Source organism: Aulonocara sp. 'chitande type north' Nkhata Bay, linkage group LG6, assembly GCF_057382095.1.
Source record: "Aulonocara sp. 'chitande type north' Nkhata Bay isolate Kocher_YH1m ecotype deep benthic linkage group LG6, A_spYH_male_GT1.1, whole genome shotgun sequence".
NCBI lineage: Eukaryota > Metazoa > Chordata > Actinopteri > Cichliformes > Cichlidae > Aulonocara > Aulonocara sp. 'chitande type north' Nkhata Bay.
This window is the reverse complement of record NC_141349.1, coordinates 7,499,626-7,522,644: the sequence shown is the minus strand read 5'-3', so window position 1 is coordinate 7,522,644 and position 23,019 is coordinate 7,499,626. Positions and strand designations below refer to the sequence as shown.

The 23,019-nt window shown below is 44.1% G+C and overlaps 1 pseudogene; it reads right to left on the bottom strand.

The window, feature by feature from the left end:
* Positions 1-11,302: 11,302 nt before the first annotated feature.
* Positions 11,303-21,230, bottom strand: LOC147327168 (uncharacterized; annotated as a pseudogene).
* Positions 21,231-23,019: the final 1,789 nt, after the last annotated feature.

The following is a 23,019-nucleotide window of genomic DNA, read 5'->3' as shown; positions in this document are numbered from 1 at the left end:
GCTATCAGCACTGGCCCCTGTGTAATGTGGATGGTATCAGCCAGCACCACAGGCCCTGGTGTGGTGATAATGGCCTCACAGGAAGCACTGTCCCTGGTGTAATTTGGATGGCCTCATCCAACAACACTGGCCCTGGTGAAATGTGGAAAGGCCTGTGGTGCTGGCCGAAAGCAACCACATTTCGCCAGGGCCTGTGGTGTTGCTGTATGAGGCCATCCACATTACACAAGGGCCTGTGTTACTGGCTGAGGACATTCACATTACACCAGGGCCTGTGGTGCTGGCCAATACCATCCACATTACACCAAGGCCAATGATTTTAGCTGAGGACATTCACATTACACCAGGGCCTGTGGTGCTGGCCAATACCATCCACATTTCACCAGGGCCAGTGTTGTTGGATGAGGCCATCCAAATTACACCAGGGACAGTGGTTCCTGTGAGGCCATCATCACCACACCAGGGCCTGTATTGCTGGCTTAGGCCATCCACATTGCACCAGGGCTAGTGCTCCCTCTGAGGCCAACTTCACGACAGCAGGGCCTGCGCTGCTTTCTGAGGTCATCTACATTTCACCATAGCCTGTGTTGCTGGCTGATGTGATCCACATTACACAAGGGCCTGTGCTACTCGTTGATGCCATCCACATTAAACCAAGGCCTGTGGTGCAGGCCCAAACCATCCACATTTCACCAGGGCTTGTGTTGCTGGCTGATGCGATCCACAATACACAAGGGCCTGTGCTACTGACTGATGCCATCCCCATTACACCAGGGCCAGTGGTGTTGGCTGAGGACATTCACAATACGCCAGGGCCTGTGGTGTTGGCCAATACAATCCACATTTCACCAGGACCAGTGTTGTCGGATGAGGCCATTCACATTACACCAGGGCCTGTGGTGCTGGCCAATACCATCCACATTACACCAGGGCCAGTGGTGTTGGCTGAGGACATTCAAATTACACCAGGGCCTGTGGTGCTGGCTAATACCATCCACATTTCACCAGGGCCAGTGTTGTTGGATGAGGCCATCCAAATTACACCAGGGACAGTGCTTCCTGTGAGGCCATCATCACCACACCAGGGCCTGTGCTGCTGGCTGATACCATCCACATTACACAGGGGCCTGTGCTGCTAGCCTTCCACATTACCCAAGGGCCTGTATTGCTGCACGAAACCATCCACATTTCACAAGTGTCAGTGGTGTTGCTCGCTGATAACATTCACAATACTCAAGGGCCTGTGCTACTGGCTGATGCCATCTACATTAAACCAGGGCCTGTGTTGCTGGCTGATGTGATCCACATTACACAAGGGCCTGTGCTACTCGTTGATGCCATCCACATTAAACCAAGGCCTGTGGTGCAGGCCGAAACCATCCACATTTCACCAGGGCTTGTGTTGCTGGCTGATGCGATCCACAATACACAAGGGCCTGTGGTGTTGGCTGAGGACATTCACAATACGCCAGGGCGTGTTGTGTGCCAATACCATCCACATTTCACCAGGGCCAGTGTTGTTGGATGAGGCCATTCATATTACACCAGGGCCTGTGGTGCTGGCCAATACCATCCGCATTACACCAGGGCCAGTGGTGTTGGCTGAGGACATTCAAATTACACCAGGGCCTGTGGTGCTGGCTAATACCATCCACATTTCACCAGGGCCAGTGTTGTTGGATGAGGCCATCCAAATTACACCAGGGACAGTGCTTCCTGTGACGCCATCATCACCCCACCAGGGCCTGTGGTGCTGGCTGATACCATCCACATTACACAGGGGCCTGTGCTGCTAGCCTTCCACATTACCCAAGGGCCTGTATTGCTGCACAAAACCATCCACATTTCACAAGTGCCAGTGGTGTTGCTGGCTGATAACATTCACAATACTCAAGGGCCTGTGCTACTGGCTGATGCCATCTACATTAAACCAGGGCCTGTGGTGCTGGCCAATACCACCGACATTTCACCAGGGCCAGTGTTGTTTGCTGAAACCATCCACATTACATCAGGGCCATTGGTCCTTGCCGATGTCATCCACATTTCACCAGGGCCAGTGGTGTTGGCTAAGGTCATCCACATTACACCAAGGTCTGTGGTGCTTGCCATTACAATCCACATTTCACCTTGGCCAGTGTTGGTAGATGAGGCCATCCACATTACAACAGGGCCTGTGCTACTGGCTGAGGCAGACTACATTTCACCAGAGCTCATGTTGCCGGCTGAGGCCATCTACATTTCACCAGGGCCTGTCTGCTGTCTGAGGCCATTCACATTACACCAAGGCCTATGCTTCCTGTGAGGCCATCTTCACCACACCAGGGCCTGTACTGTTGGATGAGGCCATCCACATTACACCAGGTACAGTTCTTCCTGTGTGGCAATCATCACCAAACCAGGGCCTGTGGTGCTGGATGAGGCCATCCACATTTTACCAGGGATTGTGTTGCTGGCTGATGCGTTCCACAAAACACAAGGGCCTTTACTACTGGCTGAGGATATTCACATTACACCAGGGCCTGTGGTGCTGGCCAATATAATACACATTTCACCAGGGCCACTGTTGTTGGCAAAGGCAATACACATTACACAAGGGACAGTGCTTCCTGTGAGGCCATCTTCACCACAGTAGGGCCTCTGCTGCTCGTTGATGCCATCCACATTACACCTGGGCCTGTGGTGCTGACGGATATCATCCACATTTCACCAGGGTGTGTGGTGCTGACCAATCCCATCCATATTTCACCAGCGACAGAGTTGTTAGATGAGGCCCTCCAAATCACAACAGGGCCTGTGCTACTGGCTGAAGACATTTACATTTCACCAGGGCCTGTGGTCATGGCTGAGGCCAACTACATTTCATCAGGGCCTGTGGTCATGGCTGAGGACATTCACATTACACCAGGGCCTGTGGTGCTGGCAAATACCATTCACATTTCACCTGGGCCAGTGTTGGCAGATGAGGCCATCCACATTACAACAGGTTGTGTGCTACTGGCTTAGGCCATCCACATTATACCACGGCATGTGCTCCCTGTGAGGCTATCGTCACCACACCAGGGCCTGTATTGCTGGCTTCGGCCATCCACATTGCACCAGGGCTAGTGCTCCCTCTGAGGCCAACTTCACGACAGCAGGGCCTGTGCTGCTGTCTGAGGTCATCTACATTTCACCAGAGCCTGTGTTGCTGGCTGATGTGATCCACATTACACAAGGGCCTGTGCTACTTGTTGATGCCATCCACATTTAACCAGGGCCTGTGGTGCAGGCCCAAACCATCCACATTTCACCAGGGCTTGTGTTGCTGGCTCATGCGATCCACAATACACAAGGGCCTGTGCTACTGGCTGATGCCATCCCCATTACACCAGGGCCAGTGGTGTTGGCTGAGGACATTCACAATACGCCAGGGCCTGTGGTGTTGGTCAATACCATCCACATTTCACCAGGGCCAGTGTTGTTGGATGAGGCCATTCACATTACACCAGGGCCTGTGGTTCTGGCCAATACCATCCACATTACACCAGGGCCAGTGGTGTTGGCTGAGGACATTCACATTACACCAGGGCCTGTGGTGCTGGCTAAAACCATCCACATTTCACCAGGGCCAGTGTTGTCTGATGAGGCCATCCAAATTAGACCAGGGACAGTGCTTCCTCTGAGGCCATCATCACCAGACCATGGGCCTGTGGTGCTGGCTGATACCATCCACATTACACAAGGGCCAGTGCTGCTAGCCTTCTACATTACCCAAGGGCCTGTATTGCTGGACGAAACCATCCACATTTCACAAGTGCCAGTGGTGTTGCTGGCTGATACCATTCACAATACTCCAGGGCCTGTGCTGCTGGCTGATGCCATCTACATTAAACCAGGGCCTGTGGAGCTGGCCAATACCACCGACATTTCACCAGGGCCAGTGTCGTTTGCTGAGGCCATCCACATTACACCAGGGACAGCGCTTCCTGTGAGGCCATCTTCACCACACCAGGGACTGTGCTGTTGGCTGAAACCATCCACATTACATCAGGGTCATTGGTCCTTCCCGATGTCATCCACATTTCACCAGGGCCAGTGGTGTTGGCTAAGGCCATCCACATTACACCAAGGTCTGTGGTGCTGGCCATTACCATCCACATTTCACCTGGTCCAGTGTTGGTAGATGAGGCCATCCACATTACAATGGCCTGTGCTACTGGCTGAGGCCATCCACATTATACAACGGCATGTGCTCCCTGTGAGGCTATCGTCGCCACACCAGGGCCTGTATTGCTGGCTTAGGCCATCCACATTGCACCAGGGCTAGTGCTCCCTCTGAGGCCAACTTTACGACAGCAGGGCCTGCGCTGCTGTGTGAGGTCATCTACATTTTCACCAGAGCCTGTTTTGCTGGCTGATGTGATCCACATTACACAAGGGCCAGTGCGACACGTTGATGCCATCCACATTAAACCAGGGCCTGTGGTGCAGGCCGAAACCATCCATATTTCACCAGGGCTTGTGTTGCTGGCTGATGCGATCCACAATAAACAAGGGCCTGTGCTACTGGCTGATGCGCTCCCCATTACACCAGGGCCAGTGGTGTTGGCGGAGGACATTCACATTACGCCAGGGCCTGTTTTGTTGGATGAGGCCATTCACATTACACCTTGGTGTTGCTGGCCGAAACCATCCACATTTGACAAGGGCCAGTGGTGTTGCTGGCTGATGCCATTGAAATACTCAAGGGCCTGTGGTGCTGGCCAATACCACCGACATTTCACCAGGGCCAGTGTTGTTTGCTGAGGCCATCCACATTACACCAGGGACAGTGCTTACTGTGAGGCCATCTTCACCACACGAGGGACTGTGCTGTTGGCTGAAACCATCCACATTACATCAGGGCCATTGGTCCTTGCCGATGTCATCCACATTTCACCAGGGTCAGTGGTGTTGGCTAAGGCCATCCACATTACACCAAGGTCTGTGGTGCTGGCCATTACCGTCCACATTTCACCTGGGCCAATGTTGGTAGATGTGGCCATCCACATTACAACAGGGCCTGTGCTACTGGCTGAGGCCATCCACATTATACCATGGCATGTGCTCCCTGTGAGGCCATCGTCACCACACCAGGGCCTGTATTGCTGGCTTAGACCATCCACATTGCACCAGGGCTAGTGCTCCCTCTGAGGCCAACTTCACGACAGCTGTCTGAGGTCATCTACATTTCACCAGAGCCTGTGTTGCTGGCTGATGTGATCCACATTACACAAGGGCCTGTGCAACTCGTTGATGCCATCCACATTAAACCAGGGCCTGTGGTGCAGGCCCAAACCATCCACATTTCACCAGGGCTTGTGTTGCTGGCTGATGCGATCCACAATACACAAGGGCCTGTGCTACTGGCTGATGCCATCCCCATTACACCAGGGCCAGTGGTGTTGGCTGAGGACATTCACATTACGCCAGGGCCTGTGGTGTTGGCCAATACCATCCACATTTCACCAGGGCCAGTGTTGTTGGCTGAGGAAATACACATTACACCAGGGACAGTGCTTCCTGTGAGGCCATCTTCACCACAACAGGGCCTGTGCTACTGGCTGAGGCAGACTACCTTTCACCAGAGCTCATGTTGCCGGCTGAGGCCATCTACATTTAACCAGGGCCTGGCATCCGTCTGAGGCCATTCACATTACACCAAGGCCTGTGCTTCCTGTGAGGCCATCTTCACCACACCAGGGCCTGTACTGTTGGATGAGGCCATCCACATTACACCAGGTACAGTTCTTCCTGTGTGGCAATCATCACCAAACCAGGGCCTGTGGTGCTGGATGAGGCCATCCACATTTCACCAGGGATTGTGTTGCTGGCTGATGCGTTCCACAAAACACAAGGGCCTTTACTACTGGCTGAGGATATTCACATTACACCAGGGCCTGTGGTGCTGGCCAATATAATCCACATTTCACCAGGGCCACTGTTTTTGGCAAAGGCCATACACATTACACAAGGGACAGTGCTTCCTGTGAGGCCATATTCACCACACCAGGGCCTCTGCTGCTCGTTGATGCCATCCAGATTACACCTGGGCCTGTGCTGCTGACCGATATCATGCACATTTCACCAGGGTGTGTGGTGCTGACCAATCCCATCCATATTTCACCAGCGACAGAGTTGTTAGATGAGGCCATCCACATTACAACAGGGCCTGTGCTACTGGCTGAGGACATTCACATTTCACCAGGGCCTGTGGTCATGGCTGAGGCCAACTACATTTCATCAGGGCCTGTGGTCATGGCTGAGGACATTCACATTACACCAGGGCCTGTGGTGCTAGCCAATACCATCCACATTACACAAGGGCCTGTGCTGCTAGCCTTCCATATTACCCAAGGACCTGTGTTGCTGGCTGATGCCATTCACAATACTCAAGGGCCTGTTCTACTGGCTGATGCCATCTACATTACAGCAGGGCCTGTGGTGCTGGCCAATACCATCAACATTTTACCAAGGCCAGTGTTGTTTGCTGAGGCCATCCACATTACACCAGGGACAGTGCTTCCTGTGAGGCCATCTTCACCACACAAGGGCCTTTGCTGGTGGCCTAAGCCATTCAAATTACACCAGGGCTTCTGGTGCTTGCCAACACCATCCACATTTCACCAGGGCCACTGTTGTTGGCTTAGGCCATCAACATTACACCAGAGACTAGGGCTGCTCAATTAATCGAACTTTAATCCCGATTACGATCTGGGCTTTCAACGATCATTAAAAATGACTGAGCCGATTATTAGCCCCTCCCTAATTTATCCGTGACACCTTAAAGGCCGGTCCGTGAAAATATTGTCGGGCATAAACCGGTGGCGCAAAAAAGGTTGGAGACCGCTGATTAAGAGGACCCGAGGGAAGCACGGAAAGCTAAGCAGAAGTTATTTGGAGAGTGACTGCCGTTGGTTGAAAAGAGTTTAAAAAAAAAAACTTCAGTGGTGTTACTATGGAAGCCCGTTTCCGCCACTAAAAAAAAAAAAAAAGGATCCATAACTCAAAATTTCAAGTTATTTTCTCGAAATTTCGAGTTATTTTCTCGAAATTTCGACATATTAACTCAAAATTTTGAGAAAAGCAACTCGAAATTTCGAGTTAGCGCTGCCAATCAGTAATCTACGCGAATGACGTCATTTCCATGTTACCCGGAAGCTGAAGCCCTCAGCTACAAATGCTACAGCTAAGCTACCGGTATTACATCCAGTCGTGAATGCACAGATTGCTGAGTGTTTTCAGCCTGGCTTCACAAATGATGAAATCCCTGTGTTATTAGCTGAATCACATGGTGTTACTATCAGCAAACATACTTTAATTTGTTGGGATCCGTTTTTGAGTGCGCGGTCCTGCGCCATATGCTTCCGGGTAACAAGAAAGCGACCTCATTCACGTATATTTTTGATTGGCAGAGCTAACTCGAAATTTTGAGAAAAGTAACTCGAAATTTCGAGTTATATTTCTCGAAATTTCAAGATAATAACTCGAACTTTCGAGTTATGGATACTAGCTTCTTTTTTTTTTTTAGTGGCGGAAACGGGCTTCCATAGGTGTTGCACACTATTTTATATTATTTTTTTAAAGTCATTGTTAACCCTTTAAAGCCGGTCAGAGCAGCACGCTCCGTTTTGCGTAACTATTTTTAAATCCCTGTAGAACCTGAACCGTGTAAGCTAGCGCAATAATTTGTTTTGCATATGAAACCGGAGGAGTTGTACTTACATCTGATGCCATCAGCTTGTCCTCGGTCACGGTTTCGTTCCACATATAGCTTTGCAAAAATTGCATAAAAAGCGCTTGCAGGAACAAAAACATAATATTCCAGAAACACGCTTTGCCGTTCCTATCAGCTGTTCGTAACACTTCCCACAGTGAAATGATGCACCTGCTGTTTTCTTTGCAAATTTGCATCATAGGATTGTTTTTTGTTTTTCCTGCAGTATATAAAAATTGCTGTATCTCCAAAATAAAACTATGAAGACACTCAAAATAAATTTCCTGTGGTGGGAAACTATTTTTTGCAACTTTATTGTATTTAAAGTTTTGAGGGATAAGCCTCTTAAATTTCTCCAAGTAGAAATATATGTAAACAAAACAAAAGCGATTTTCAATTTTTTTGTCGTTTATTGCACTTTTTTGCAATTTATGTAGTTACTATGGACTTAATGCATACATATTATTAAAATATGGGCTATAACAGTTGTATTGATGTATAGCAACTTGAAATGCTCCCACAAATGGCACTACAGCATGTAAAAAAAAAATATAAGCTCTGGTGGACTTGGTTCTATAGTAGGTCTTAAAGGGTTAAATAAATATCGTCAAATAATCGTGATCTCAATTTCAGTGAAAATAATCGTGATTATCATTTTTGCCATAATCGAGCAGCCCTACCAGAGACTGTGATTCCGGCTTCTACCATCCACATTACACCAGGGCCTGTGCTTCCTGTGAGGCCATCTTTATCCCACCAGGGCCTTTGATACTCGTTGATGCCATCCACATTAGGGCCTGTGATGCTGGCCGATATCATGCACATTACACCAGGGCCAGTGGTGTAAGCTAAGGCCATCCACATTACACCAGGGTGTGTGGTGCTTTACCAATACCATCCATATTTCACAAGGGCCAGTGTTGTTAGATGAAGCCATCCACATTGCAACACGGCCTGTGCTACTGGCTGAGGCCATCCACATTATACAGGGAGCATGTGCTCCCTGTGCGGCTATCGTCACCACACCAGGGCCTGTATTGCTGGCTTAGGCTATCCACATTGCACCAGGGCTAGTGCTCCCTCTGAGGCCAACTTCACGACACCAAGGCCTGTTCTGCTGTCTGAGGTCATCTACATTTCACCAGAGCCTGTGTTGCTGGCTGATGTGATCTACATTACACAAGGGCCTGTGCTACTCGTTGATGCCATCCACATTAAACCAGGGCCAGTGGTGTTGGCTGACGACATTCACATTACGCCAGGGCCTGTTGTGTTGGCCAATACCATCCACATTTCACCAGGGCCAGTGTTGTTGGATGAGGCCATTCACATTACACCAGGCCCTGTGGTGGTGGCCAATACCATCCACATTACACCAGGGACAGTGCTTCCCGTGAGGCCATCTTCACAACACCAGGGACTGTGCTGTTGACTGAAACCATCCACATTACATCAGGGCCATTGGTCCTTGCCGATGTCATCCACATTTCACCAGGGCCAGTGGTGTTGGCTAAGGCCATCCACATTACACCAAGGTCTGTGGTGGTGGCCAATACCATCCACATTACACCAGGGACAGTGCTTCCCGTGAGGCCATCTTCACAACACCAGGGACTGTGCTGTTGACTGAAACCATCCACATTACATCAGGGCCATTGGTCCTTGCCGATGTAATCCACATTTCACCAGGGCCAGTGGTGTTGGCTAAGGCCATCCACATTACACCAAGGTCTGTGGTGCTGGCCATTACCATCCACATTGCACCTGGGCCAGTGTTGGTAGATGAGTCCATCCACATTACAACAGGGCCTGTGCTACATGCTGAGGCCATCCACATTATGCATTTGAATTGGGAACTCGCACGAAACAAAGTATAGGTTTTCATTATGTGAATAACTTGAAAATCTTAGCTCAAACAGCTGCAAAACCTTTTTGCCCTGCATGGGGATATCGAATTCTATAAGATAAATCCATGAATATGTGTGTCTGAGTCGTCTATCAAAAGTTACAGCGATTTATATGAAGTTGTGCAAAAACGCTTTATTTCGCCAAGACAGTGCGTTTCTGACGATTACATGCATTTGAATGGGGAACTCGCACGAAACAAAGTATAGGTTTTCATTATGTGAATAACTTGAAAATCTTAGCTCAAACAGCTGCAAAACCTTTTTGCCCAGCACGGGGATATTGAATTCTATAAGATAAAGCCATGAATACGTATATCTGAATGTTCTATCAAAAGTTACAGCGATTTATATGAAGTTGTTCAAAAACGCTTTATTTCGCCAAGACAATGCGTTTCTCACTGTTACATGCATTTGAATGGGGAACTCGCACGAAACAAAGTATAGGTTTTCATTATGTGATGTCAGTGGTGTGTGACATTTTTAAATACGATGAAGGAATACAAGACAGTCAAAAGGAGTTTCATAGAGCTACGTGCACGGGTGAGTGATCGGGTGATACTCATAACCGAGGCATTGCAGTCAGATTTATTTATACCAAGAGACAGTTGCATAGCATTTCCTGTTTTTCAAGCTTACTTATCAGCATGTGTGTGTGTTCTGTGTGTGTGTGTGTGTACGTGACAGGATGTAATGGCATGTGATACAAAAATATATGAACATTTTAATACATTTGAAAGCTTTATAACGGAGGTATGTTTTAATAATACACATCTGCAGTTTAAACTTAAAAGTTACTCCTATCATTCCCTGCTGTTGTTCAAATATTTTGCATCTTATCAACTTCTAGTCACTTGCGGGTACATTTTCATTTAGCATAGTTAAATGTTCAACATTATAAATTATTTTTCCTTATTTATATGTCGTCCTCTTCTTCCTCAGAGTCTGTGTCACTTTCATTGTTTTCAAGGAGCATCATAGTCTCTGGTGGGGATGTGACTTGGGGAGTTATGGCTGTTGCGATAAGTCTGTTTATCAGTGCTCTGATACAAGGTATGCAACAGCATCCGCACAAGGTGAGTATGGCTGCGAATACTGCTACGGATACCAGGATTGATGACACCAAACTCCAATATTTCCCAAACATGTCCATCCAGTTGTCCCACGTGGAAGTGTCAACTCCAGAATGCTCCTTCATCTTTTTATTCAGGGTCTTCAGGCCCTCTAGGGCTCTGGTTAAACTTCCATCAGCTGCTGTGTTTTTTGGGATGAAGGTGCAGCATCGCTCTCCAAACATCGAGCAAACTCCATTCTTCTCGCTCAGTAGCATGTCCAGCGCAATTCTGTTCTGGAAAGACATCAGTGATGTAGCTCTCAGTTGCTCAGCTACTGCATGGAGGCCCGATTGTGTCAGGTTTCCTAGGCATTGCACATTGTAATGGACGTAGTTTATGCGGTCCACGTTCTTGTTGATTGTGCACCACCAACATATTGAATTGAAGATTCAAAACCGGCAGCCACTTGGTCCACCAGTTTGTATTCATCTGGTACTCCTCGGGGAATTCCTATGGCGTCGACATAAGTTGGATCTGGTCCAGGTTGTACTGGTGCCGATCTCTTCTTTCGGCCCTCCAGTTTCAGTTGTCCTGCTGTTATGGTGATGTCAGTGGCTGAGAGTTTGATGACTTGGACGGGCAGCAACAGTGACACCAGTCCACACATACCAGTCCAGTTTCCGGGCAGGCGGTCGTACAGTTGTGGGTCCCCGCACCACCACCAGACATCGGCTCTGCTCTCTGGTTTGAATGAGGGGTCCACTTCTGTAATGGTTAGACAGCTTGATGCATTAAGGCTTCCCAGCCTCTCTCCTGGACCTGTCATATTTATGCAGGTGTGGTTTGTTGCTGTCACGTCTCGTGAGAAGATGGGTTTTCTCTTTTCTTGTTTGGTGATGGGGAAAATTCTGTCTCATTTTGTGCAGTTTGAGTTTCCAATGTTGGTATAGTTCATGACAGCTGTCAGGCAATCTTTTCCTATAGGTGCAGGTACCACTCTCAGTATTGGTCTTGGTCCTAGGCAGACCATGCAGTCATCACTAGCATCTTGAGCTGCTTGTTCTGCCAGCAACAGCCAGTTGTTTGTGTGTCCTGTGATACCTGTGGTTATTCGGAACCAGTCGTCTGATTTCAGTTTTGGTCCTACTATCATCACTGCTGTCATGGTTGTTGATAGTGGGCCTTTGGTCAAAGCAGGAGTTGTGTCTGTAGAGGAGGGGCTCGTTGCGGTGTTTACTTCCTTCGTTATGTTGTTACATATTGACAAGAAATGATGTGGGTCTTTTCCACTCTTGTATATGAACAGGGTTAGATGATAGCAACTTGAGTCTCCTGCCAGCGTTCCACTGGATGTTTTAGTTGTTGGAACCAGGTGGGTTCTTTTCTGTGAACTTGGTGGTTTCTCCAGCAGTGGGTTGCTTTCTGTGTTGAAGTTCAGGATCAAATGATCATTTGCTTGAGTCAAGGCCAGTTGTTTTGAAAGATTTTTTGCAGACCCTTGTAGTTTATCTTCTTTGTATGGTGTCCAATCGTTTCCAGTATAAGTGAAAACGGTGTCCCAGCCTGGGTTATTGCCGTCCGAACTGGATAGGTACCAGTTGTAGCCTTTCTAGTCACTGGCTTTGTATCCATCCATCCATCCATCTTTATCCGGGGCCGGGTCGCGGGGGCAGCAGCCTAAGCAAAGAGGCCCAGACCTCCCTCTCCCCAACCACCTCCTCCAGCTTATCCGGGGGAATACCAAGGCGTTCCCAGGCCAGCCGAGAGATATAATCTCTCCAGCGTGTCCTGGGTCTGCCCCGGGGCCTCCTCCCAGTGGGACATGCCTGGAACACCTCACCCAGGAGGCGCCCAGGGGACATCCTTGTCAGATGCCCGAACCACCTCAGCTGGCTCCTTTCGATGTGGAGCAGCAGCTGCTCTACTCTGAGCCCCTCCCGGATGGCCGAACTTCTCACCCTATCTCTAAGGGAGAGGCCAGCCACCCTTCGGAGGAAGCTCATTTCTGCCGCTTGTATCCGCGATCTCGTTCTTTTGGTCACTACCCACAGCTCGTGGCCATAGGTGAGGGTAGGGACGTAGATCGACCGGTAAATTGAGAGCTTCGCTTTTACACTCAGCTCCCTCTTCACCACGACGGACCGGTGCAGCGTCAGCATTACTGCAGCTGCAGCCCCAATCCGTCTGTCGAACTCCGGCTCCCTTCTCCCATCACTCGCGAACAACACCCCGAGATACTTGAACTCCTCCACTTGGGGCAGGAACTCATCCCCGACCCGGAGTGGGCACTCCACCCTTTTCCGGCTGAGAACCATGGCCTCAGATTTGGAGGTGCTGATCCTCATTCCCGCTGCTTCACACTCGGCTGCGAACCGTTCTGACGATTACATGCATTTGAATGGGGAACTCGCCTGAAACAAAGTATAGGTTTTCATTATGTGAATAACTTGAAAATCTTAGCTCAAACAGCTGCGAAACCTTTTTGCCCAGCACGGGGATATCGAATTCTATAAGATAAAGCCATAAATATGTGTGTCTGAGTCATCTATCAAAAGTTACAGCGATTTATATGAAGTTGTGCAAAAACGCTTTATTTCGCCAAGACAGTGCGTTTCTGACGATTACATGCATTTGAATGGGGAACTCGCACGAAACAAAGTATAGGTTTTCATTATGTGAATAACTTGAAAATCTTAGCTCAAACAGCTGCAAAACCTTTTTGCCCAGCACGGGGATATTGAATTCTATAAGATAAAGCCATAAATATGTATTTTTGAGTCTTCTATCAAAAGTTAAACCGATTTTAATGAAGACCATGAAAAATGTTTTATTTCACCACGTTAGTGCGTTTCTCGCTATTACATGCATTTGAATGGAGTTCTCGACCGACACAAAGTATAGGTTTTCATTATGTGAATAACTTGAAAATCTTAGCTCAAACAGCTGCAAAACCTGTTTGCATAGCATGGGGATATTGAATTCTATAAGACAAAGCCATGAATACGTATATCTGAATCTTCTATCAAAAGTTACACCGATTTATATGAAGTTGTGCAAAAACGCTTTATTTCGCCAAGACAGTGCGTTTCGGACGATTACATGCATTTGAATGGGGAACTCGCCCGAAACAAAGGATAGGTTTTCATTATGTGAATAACTTGAAAATCTTAGCTCACACAGCTGCAAAACCTTTTTGCCCAGCACGGGGATATTGAATTCTATAAGATAAAGCCATGAATACGTATATCTGAATCTTCTATCAAAAGTTACACCGATTTATATGAAGTTGTGCAAAATCGCTTTATTTCGCCAAGACAGTTCGTTTCTGACGATTACATGCATTTGAATGTGGAACTTGCACGAAACAAAATGTATAGGTTTTCATTATGTGAATAACTTGAAACTCTTAGCTCAAAAAGCTGCAAAACCTTTTTGCCCAGCACGGGGATATTGAATTCTATAAAATAAAGCCATAAATATGTATTTCTGAGTCTTCTATCGAAAGTTACAGCTGTCTTCATGAAGACCATGAAAAACGCTTTATTTTACCACGTTAGTGCGTTTCTCGCTATTACATGCATTTGAATGGAGTTCTCGAACGAAACAAAGTATAGGTTTTCATTATGTGAATAACTTGGAAATCTTAGCTCAAACAGCTGCAAAACCTGTTTGCTCAACACGGGGATCTTGAATTCTATAAGATAAAGCCATAAATATGTATTTCTGAGTCTTCTATCAAAAGTTACAGCTGTCTTTATGAAGACCATGAAAAACGCTTTATTTCACCACGTTAGTGCAGTTCTCGCTATTACATGCATTTGAATGGAGTTCTCGCCCGACACAAAGTATAGGTTTTCATTTTGTGAATAACTTGAAAATCTTAGCTCAAACAGCTGCAAAACCTGTTTGCCCAGCACGGGGATATTGAATTCTATAAGATAAAGCCATAAATATGTATTTTTGAGTCTTCTATCAAAAGTTAAACCGATTTTAATGAAGACCATGAAAAATGCTTTATTTCACCACGTTAGTGCGTTTCTCGCTATTACATGCATTTGAATGGAGTTCTCGACCGACACAAAGTATAGGTTTTCATTATGTGAATAACTTGAAAATCTTAGCTCAAACAGCTGCAAAACCTGTTTGCATAGCATGGGGATATTGAATTCTATAAGACAAAGCCATGAATACGTATATCTGAATCTTCTATCAAAAGTTACACCGATTTATATGAAGTTGTGCAAAAACGCTTTATTTCGCCAAGACAGTGCGTTTCTGACGATTACATGCATTTGAATGGGGAACTCGCCCGAAACAAAGGATAGGTTTTCATTATGTGAATAACTTGAAAATCTTAGCTCACACAGCTGCAAAACCTTTTTGCCCAGCACGGGGATATTGAATTCTATAAGATAAAGCCATGAATACGTATATCTGAATCTTCTATCAAAAGTTACACCGATTTATATGAAGTTGTGCAAAATCGCTTTATTTCGCCAAGACAGTTCGTTTCTGACGATTACATGCATTTGAATGTGGAACTTGCACGAAACAAAATGTATAGGTTTTCATTATGTGAATAACTTGAAACTCTTAGCTCAAAAAGCTGCAAAACCTTTTTGCCCAGCACGGGGATATTGAATTCTATAAAATAAAGCCATAAATATGTATTTCTGAGTCTTCTATCGAAAGTTACAGCTGTCTTCATGAAGACCATGAAAAACGCTTTATTTTACCACGTTAGTGCGTTTCTCGCTATTACATGCATTTGAATGGAGTTCTCGAACGAAACAAAGTATAGGTTTTCATTATGTGAATAACTTGGAAATCTTAGCTCAAACAGCTGCAAAACCTGTTTGCTCAACACGGGGATCTTGAATTCTATAAGATAAAGCCATAAATATGTATTTCTGAGTCTTCTATCAAAAGTTACAGCTGTCTTTATGAAGACCATGAAAAACGCTTTATTTCACCACGTTAGTGCAGTTCTCGCTATTACATGCATTTGAATGGAGTTCTCGCCCGACACAAAGTAGTTTTCATTTTGTGAATAACTTGAAAATCTTAGCTCAAACAGCTGCAAAACCTGTTTGCCCAGCACGGGGATATTGAATTCTATAAGATAAAGCCATAAATATGTATTTCTGAGTTTTCTATCAAAAACTACAGCTGTCTTCATGAAGTTGTACAAAAAGGCTTTATTTCGCCAAGACAGTGCGTTTCTGACGATTACATGCATTTGAATGGGGAACTCGCCTGAAACAAAGTATAGGTTTTCATTATGTGAATAACTTGAAAATCTTAGCTCAAACAGCTGCGAAACCTTTTTGCCCAGCACGGGGATATCGAATTCTATAAGATAAAGCCATAAATATGTGTGTCTGAGTCATCTATCAAAAGTTACAGCGATTTATATGAAGTTGTGCAAAAACGCTTTATTTCGCCAAGACAGTGCGTTTCTGACGATTACATGCATTTGAATGGGGAACTCGCACGAAACAAAGTATAGGTTTTCATTATGTGAATAACTTGAAAATCTTAGCTCAAACAGCTGCAAAACCTTTTTGCCCAGCACGGGGATATTGAATTCTATAAGATAAAGCCATAAATATGTATTTTTGAGTCTTCTATCAAAAGTTAAACCGATTTTAATGAAGACCATGAAAAATGCTTTATTTCACCACGTTAGTGCGTTTCTCGCTATTACATGCATTTGAATGGAGTTCTCGACCGACACAAAGTATAGGTTTTCATTATGTGAATAACTTGAAAATCTTAGCTCAAACAGCTGCAAAACCTGTTTGCATAGCATGGGGATATTGAATTCTATAAGACAAAGCCATGAATACGTATATCTGAATCTTCTATCAAAAGTTACACCGATTTATATGAAGTTGTGCAAAAACGCTTTATTTCGCCAAGACAGTGCGTTTCTGACGATTACATGCATTTGAATGGGGAACTCGCCCGAAACAAAGGATAGGTTTTCATTATGTGAATAACTTGAAAATCTTAGCTCACACAGCTGCAAAACCTTTTTGCCCAGCACGGGGATATTGAATTCTATAAGATAAAGCCATGAATACGTATATCTGAATCTTCTATCAAAAGTTACACCGATTTATATGAAGTTGTGCAAAATCGCTTTATTTCGCCAAGACAGTTCGTTTCTGACGATTACATGCATTTGAATGTGGAACTTGCACGAAACAAAATGTATAGGTTTTCATTATGTGAATAACTTGAAACTCTTAGCTCAAAAAGCTGCAAAACCTTTTTGCCCAGCACGGGGATATTGAATTCTATAAAATAAAGCCATAAATATGTATTTCTGAGTCTTCTATCGAAAGTTACAGCTGTCTTCATGAAGACCATGAAAAACGCTTTATTTTACCACGTTAGTGCGTTTCTCGCTATTACATGCATTTGAATGGAGTTCTCGAACGAAACAAAGTATAGGTTTTCATTATGTGAATAACTTGGAAATCTTAGCTCAAACAGCTGCAAAACCTGTTTGCCCAGCACGGGGATATTGAATTCTATAAGATAAAGCCATAAATATGTATTTCTGAGTTTTCTATCAAAAACTACAGCTGTCTTCATGAAGTTGTACAAAAAGGCTTTATTTCGCCAAGACAGTGCGTTTCTGACGATTACATGCATTTGAATGGGGAACTCGCCTGAAACAAAGTATAGGTTTTCATTATGTGAATAACTTGAAAATCTTAGCTCAAACAGCTGCGAAACCTTTTTGCCCAGCACGGGGATATCGAATTCTATAAGATAAAGCCATAAATATGTGTGTCTGAGTCATCTATCAAAAGTTACAGCGATTTATATGAAGTTGTGCAAAAACGCTTTATTTCGCCAAGACAGTGCGTTTCTGACGATTACATGCATTTGAATGGGGAACTCGCACGAAACAAAGTATAGGTTTTCATTATGTGAATAACTTGAAAATCTTAGCTCAAACAGCTGCAAAACCTTTTTGCCCAGCACGGGGATATTGAATTCTATAAGATAAAGCCATAAATATGTATTTTTGAGTCTTCTATCAAAAGTTAAACCGATTTTAATGAAGACCATGAAAAATGCTTTATTTCACCACGTTAGTGCGTTTCTCGCTATTACATGCATTTGAATGGAGTTCTCGACCGACACAAAGTATAGGTTTTCATTATGTGAATAACTTGAAAATCTTAGCTCAAACAGCTGCAAAACCTGTTTGCATAGCATGGGGATATTGAATTCTATAAGACAAAGCCATGAATACGTATATCTGAATCTTCTATCAAAAGTTACACCGATTTATATGAAGTTGTGCAAAAACGCTTTATTTCGCCAAGACAGTGCGTTTCTGACGATTACATGCATTTGAATGGGGAACTCGCCCGAAACAAAGGATAGGTTTTCATTATGTGAATAACTTGAAAATCTTAGCTCACACAGCTGCAAAACCTTTTTGCCCAGCACGGGGATATTGAATTCTATAAGATAAAGCCATGAATACGTATATCTGAATCTTCTATCAAAAGTTACACCGATTTATATGAAGTTGTGCAAAATCGCTTTATTTCGCCAAGACAGTTCGTTTCTGACGATTACATGCATTTGAATGTGGAACTTGCACGAAACAAAATGTATAGGTTTTCATTATGTGAATAACTTGAAACTCTTAGCTCAAAAAGCTGCAAAACCTTTTTGCCCAGCACGGGGATATTGAATTCTATAAAATAAAGCCATAAATATGTATTTCTGAGTCTTCTATCGAAAGTTACAGCTGTCTTCATGAAGACCATGAAAAACGCTTTATTTTACCACGTTAGTGCGTTTCTCGCTATTACATGCATTTGAATGGAGTTCTCGAACGAAACAAAGTATAGGTTTTCATTATGTGAATAACTTGGAAATCTTAGCTCAAACAGCTGCAAAACCTGTTTGCTCAACACGGGGATCTTGAATTCTATAAGATAAAGCCATAAATATGTATTTCTGAGTCTTCTATCAAAAGTTACAGCTGTCTTTATGAAGACCATGAAAAACGCTTTATTTCACCACGTTAGTGCAGTTCTCGCTATTACATGCATTTGAATGGAGTTCTCGCCCGACACAAAGTAGTTTTCATTTTGTGAATAACTTGAAAATCTTAGCTCAAACAGCTGCAAAACCTGTTTGCCCAGCACGGGGATATTGAATTCTATAAGATAAAGCCATAAATATGTATTTCTGAGTTTTCTATCAAAAACTACAGCTGTCTTCATGAAGTTGTACAAAAAGGCTTTATTTCGCCAAGACAGTGCGTTTCTGACGATTACATGCATTTGAATAGGGAACTCGCCTGAAACAAAGTATAGGTTTTCATTATGTGAATAACTTGAAAATCTTAGCTCAAACAGCTGCGAAACCTTTTTGCCCAGCACGGGGATATCGAATTCTATAAGATAAAGCCATAAATATGTGTGTCTGAGTCATCTATCAAAAGTTACAGCGATTTATATGAAGTTGTGCAAAAACGCTTTATTTCGCCAAGACAGTGCGTTTCTGACGATTACATGCATTTGAATGGGGAACTCGCACGAAACAAAGTATAGGTTTTCATTATGTGAATAACTTGAAAATCTTAGCTCAAACCGCTGCAAAACCTTTTTGCCCATGTTGAAATCTCCCAATTCTTTGAATCTTTGGGCTGAAGGAGGGACAATACTCGGTGTATAAATGCTCAATCAACAATCATTTATTTCCATACAATTCAACAGTCAGAGCATTACAACGTCCGGACGGGAGAGATGCTACCAGAGGGTCAGGCACATGTCTCAAAATGGTGACGGGTTGCTCAGCTTTTTATAGTCTCTAGTGGCCCCCAGCTAGTCGTAAAAGCCAAAACATCACATTTTTTCTCTGTTACAGCGCCTAAGTTATGACCTCGGCAGTTGTTTCTCTGCTTTCTGTAAGGTGGGGGTGTGGAATGTGGTCTATCTATCTCCCCTGTCTTTAGACACAGAGTCTCCTGCTTACAACCTTCTCTTCATGATTCAACAATTAAGCATGTCAAGAAAACAGTGTAACACATTCCCAGCAGATCAAGGATACAGAGTGATGCACATTTATCTAATGAACTAATATGTGAATATGTTCTGTTAACTCAAAAGTATAATGAGAACTAAACTACATACAGCTCACACACTCTATATTAAAGGGTATAATGTGATCTACAGCAGTATTCTAATTCAACTACTTTGATTACATATATAAGGTAACATATAATAACAGAATAATCTAATAATTCCCCCTTTTGATCTCTGAAAGAGATCACTTACAACATGCACTCCAGGGTCGCAAGGTCCAAGTTTTCTTGATCCTGAGGCCCTCTGTCCCCCTTTAACGGGTGGACCATATGTGGGATGACCTCTGTGTTCACGCAGTTCAGATGCAAGCAAAGTTAGATTTACAACCATAACAGCAGTTACAGATGACTCTCCCATCACTCCCCAATTCTCCCACAGCTTTATTTTGGTGCTCCAGTTTTCCACTCCCATTTTAATGCCCCCTTATACCTTTCAAATGTACTTAGACTAGAACCTCTGTCTAAGGAGCTTTTAACCTTTATTTTTATTGCTGCAGCTACCAGTGTCTTCCAGTTGGGTGATTCTCAGCTTCTTTCTTCGACCTCCGGGGTTAGACCACCCTTTAGTCATTGCACAGTTCTGGGGATTATTCTGCCCCGATTTCAAACAAAGATCTGTGTATTTTGGGGTCACCGGCGTGTTCCCCTTTTTGCCAAGAGCCTCTTGAACCTCGTTGGTCTGGTGTTCCTGGTTTTCGCCAACCCCTTCATGGTTATTGCTGTGTTTGTGGGATCCATCTTCTCCAGGAGCCCAAACGTCATGACACTTGACCCCAGTTGCTGTCTCGGCAGTCCCTACATCTGTCCCTGCTGTGAAGGGTCCTCACATCTCCGGGTCCCCGTCTGGTGTCTGTTCCTTTCTCTGCAAGAGACAGAAAACCAAAACACCTCTCTCCCTAGCCTTGATAATCTAATATTGTTATCCATTGTTCTTCTAATGATTCAAATTTGGTTTAAAATATTATGTTCAGGACTTATTCTAATCATAATTTATGTGTGTGTAAAAGAAATCAAAAATTAGTGAACCCTTTCTAAGTCTAACACATTACCATAGCTAATTTATTAAACACAAAAATAAACTCATAGAAATTTTCATATCACCATTGTTTGATGTTCAAACTCAACTTCCACTTCCCCCTTTTTTGACACACTCCCATGTGTCAATTCACCGGAGCTAGACACTTAAAAGAGAAGGTTGGTGACATCATATCTCAGAAAGTATCAGAAATTCTTCTCTCGAGTACCGTTGCTCCAGCCTTGTCATCCCTGAGGATCTTCTAAAGTCTGTCATCCTTCCATGCCCTGGTAACTGGTCCATCCAGAGCTGTAACATTTTGAAATGTACATACAACAAGCCAAACCACACCTTGGTCACACCAACCCTCTTCCGCCCCGAAGATGTCCAATGCCATCCTAGTATGGACTGTCAAAAGTGGCTTTAACGCTGACTATCCTGACAATCCATTTTATAACGTTTCCTGGTCAGATTTGCCAATCTCTGCACCAGGGTTTTAAACTTTTCGCCATTTTCATTAGTTGTTATTTTTATTTAGTTTCGACTCCAGATTTTCAATTTTTACCAGTTGTAATTAGTTTTTACCAATTCTTTGCTAGTTTAGTGTAGTTTTTATTTTCTGAAAATCCTTAGTTTCAATTTAGTTTTAGTTGTGTTTTGCAAAAATTAAGCGTAACAAAATTTTAAATGGTACATTTTAAATTGAATTTATCCAAACTAAACACAATATTTTCTTTATTTACTTTGCTCTTGTTCTTTTTCAGTACCACATCCTATCAAATGTCCCTGTTGATTATATTCTACATTTAATAACTTACTATTTCAAGTGAGAACCTAAATCACGTGGACCAATGTTTATTATTGCATATCTCTATTCTGAATGTGGCCAGTCATTCATAGGTATTGTTAAATTTTGGCGATTTTCCTCTATAAAATTTAATTGACTTTTTACAGTGGCCTGCTATGGTTAATAATAACATATTCCAGTCATGAGTGGTATCAAAAGTCTTCTCCACTGTAGCATTTGGCATTCCCAATAATATAACATGATACCTTACTCAAAACACAGCTAATATAGCACAGTTTTCTTAATGCAAACATCGGTAACTCAAAATCAGCAACCACAGTGTTAAGTCTGCAGTTCATACTTATGTGAAGCTAGAGTCTCCTCCTCCAGTCTCTCTTATCCTCCTGCTCCTGAAAAAACAAAACAAAACAAAGCGAAGCATCCACCCTTCTCTTGTCGGCTGGGTGAATTGTTTATTAATTGTTTATTGGCATTTACTAATCCTAAAGTTGGTGCAGTCATTGTCTCAGTATCAAGTCAGTCAAAACTTTTAGTCGTCAGTCCATCACAGTCCATTCACATGCATACCTCCATACACATTCATACCAGATGTTGCTGATAATGGAGTCTCCCGCGCAACCTATTCGAGCCTCCATCACCAGCAAGATGACGTCATCATTTTAAAGGAAAACAATTCCTTGTTGTTTTTTTGGGCCGGATTGACTCGGTGCAATCCTTTTAGATCAGTGTTCCCTATAAGTGAATTTCTCCCAAGCCAATTACAATCATGGAGAAGCACACTTTGCAACTGTTTACAGTAATAATATTTTATAGCGCTTTAAATTTCAATCTTTCAGGCCTTGTTCAAAGAGCTGATTGTTAAATCATGAACTCACAAAATATCAACATATCACCACCGGTGGATCACACCTCTCAGATGTTTTTTCTCCAGTGCACTGTAACAAAAACGAAAACAGACATAACCAACAAAATACTACTAAAATAACACAAACTAGGGCCCGTTGCAGACATGTCCAAGCATAAAACTATCCCTCTCTCGCTTACGAGAAAGAACACAAGCCAAAGCTCACTGATAAAATCAAGCTAGCGCTAAACAAAACCAAACAATCAACCAGAAATTCACAGGAACATTTTGCTTCCTGCCGGGACAATATTGTGTGGGAATGAGAACCTCAGGTGCCGTAACACCTTTTGTTCCTCCTTGAATTAAAACTCAATCACAGAAAATGCCGTACTCCGACCTAAAACTTACACTATTAATTCATCAATTTCACTCTGTGCCACTGTTCCTCATCAGGGCTGTGTGAAGCACAGCAAAGAATTCAGTCAAGGCCTTGAGCCATAAACAGACATCACGCACAGACATTGTTTTCATAAC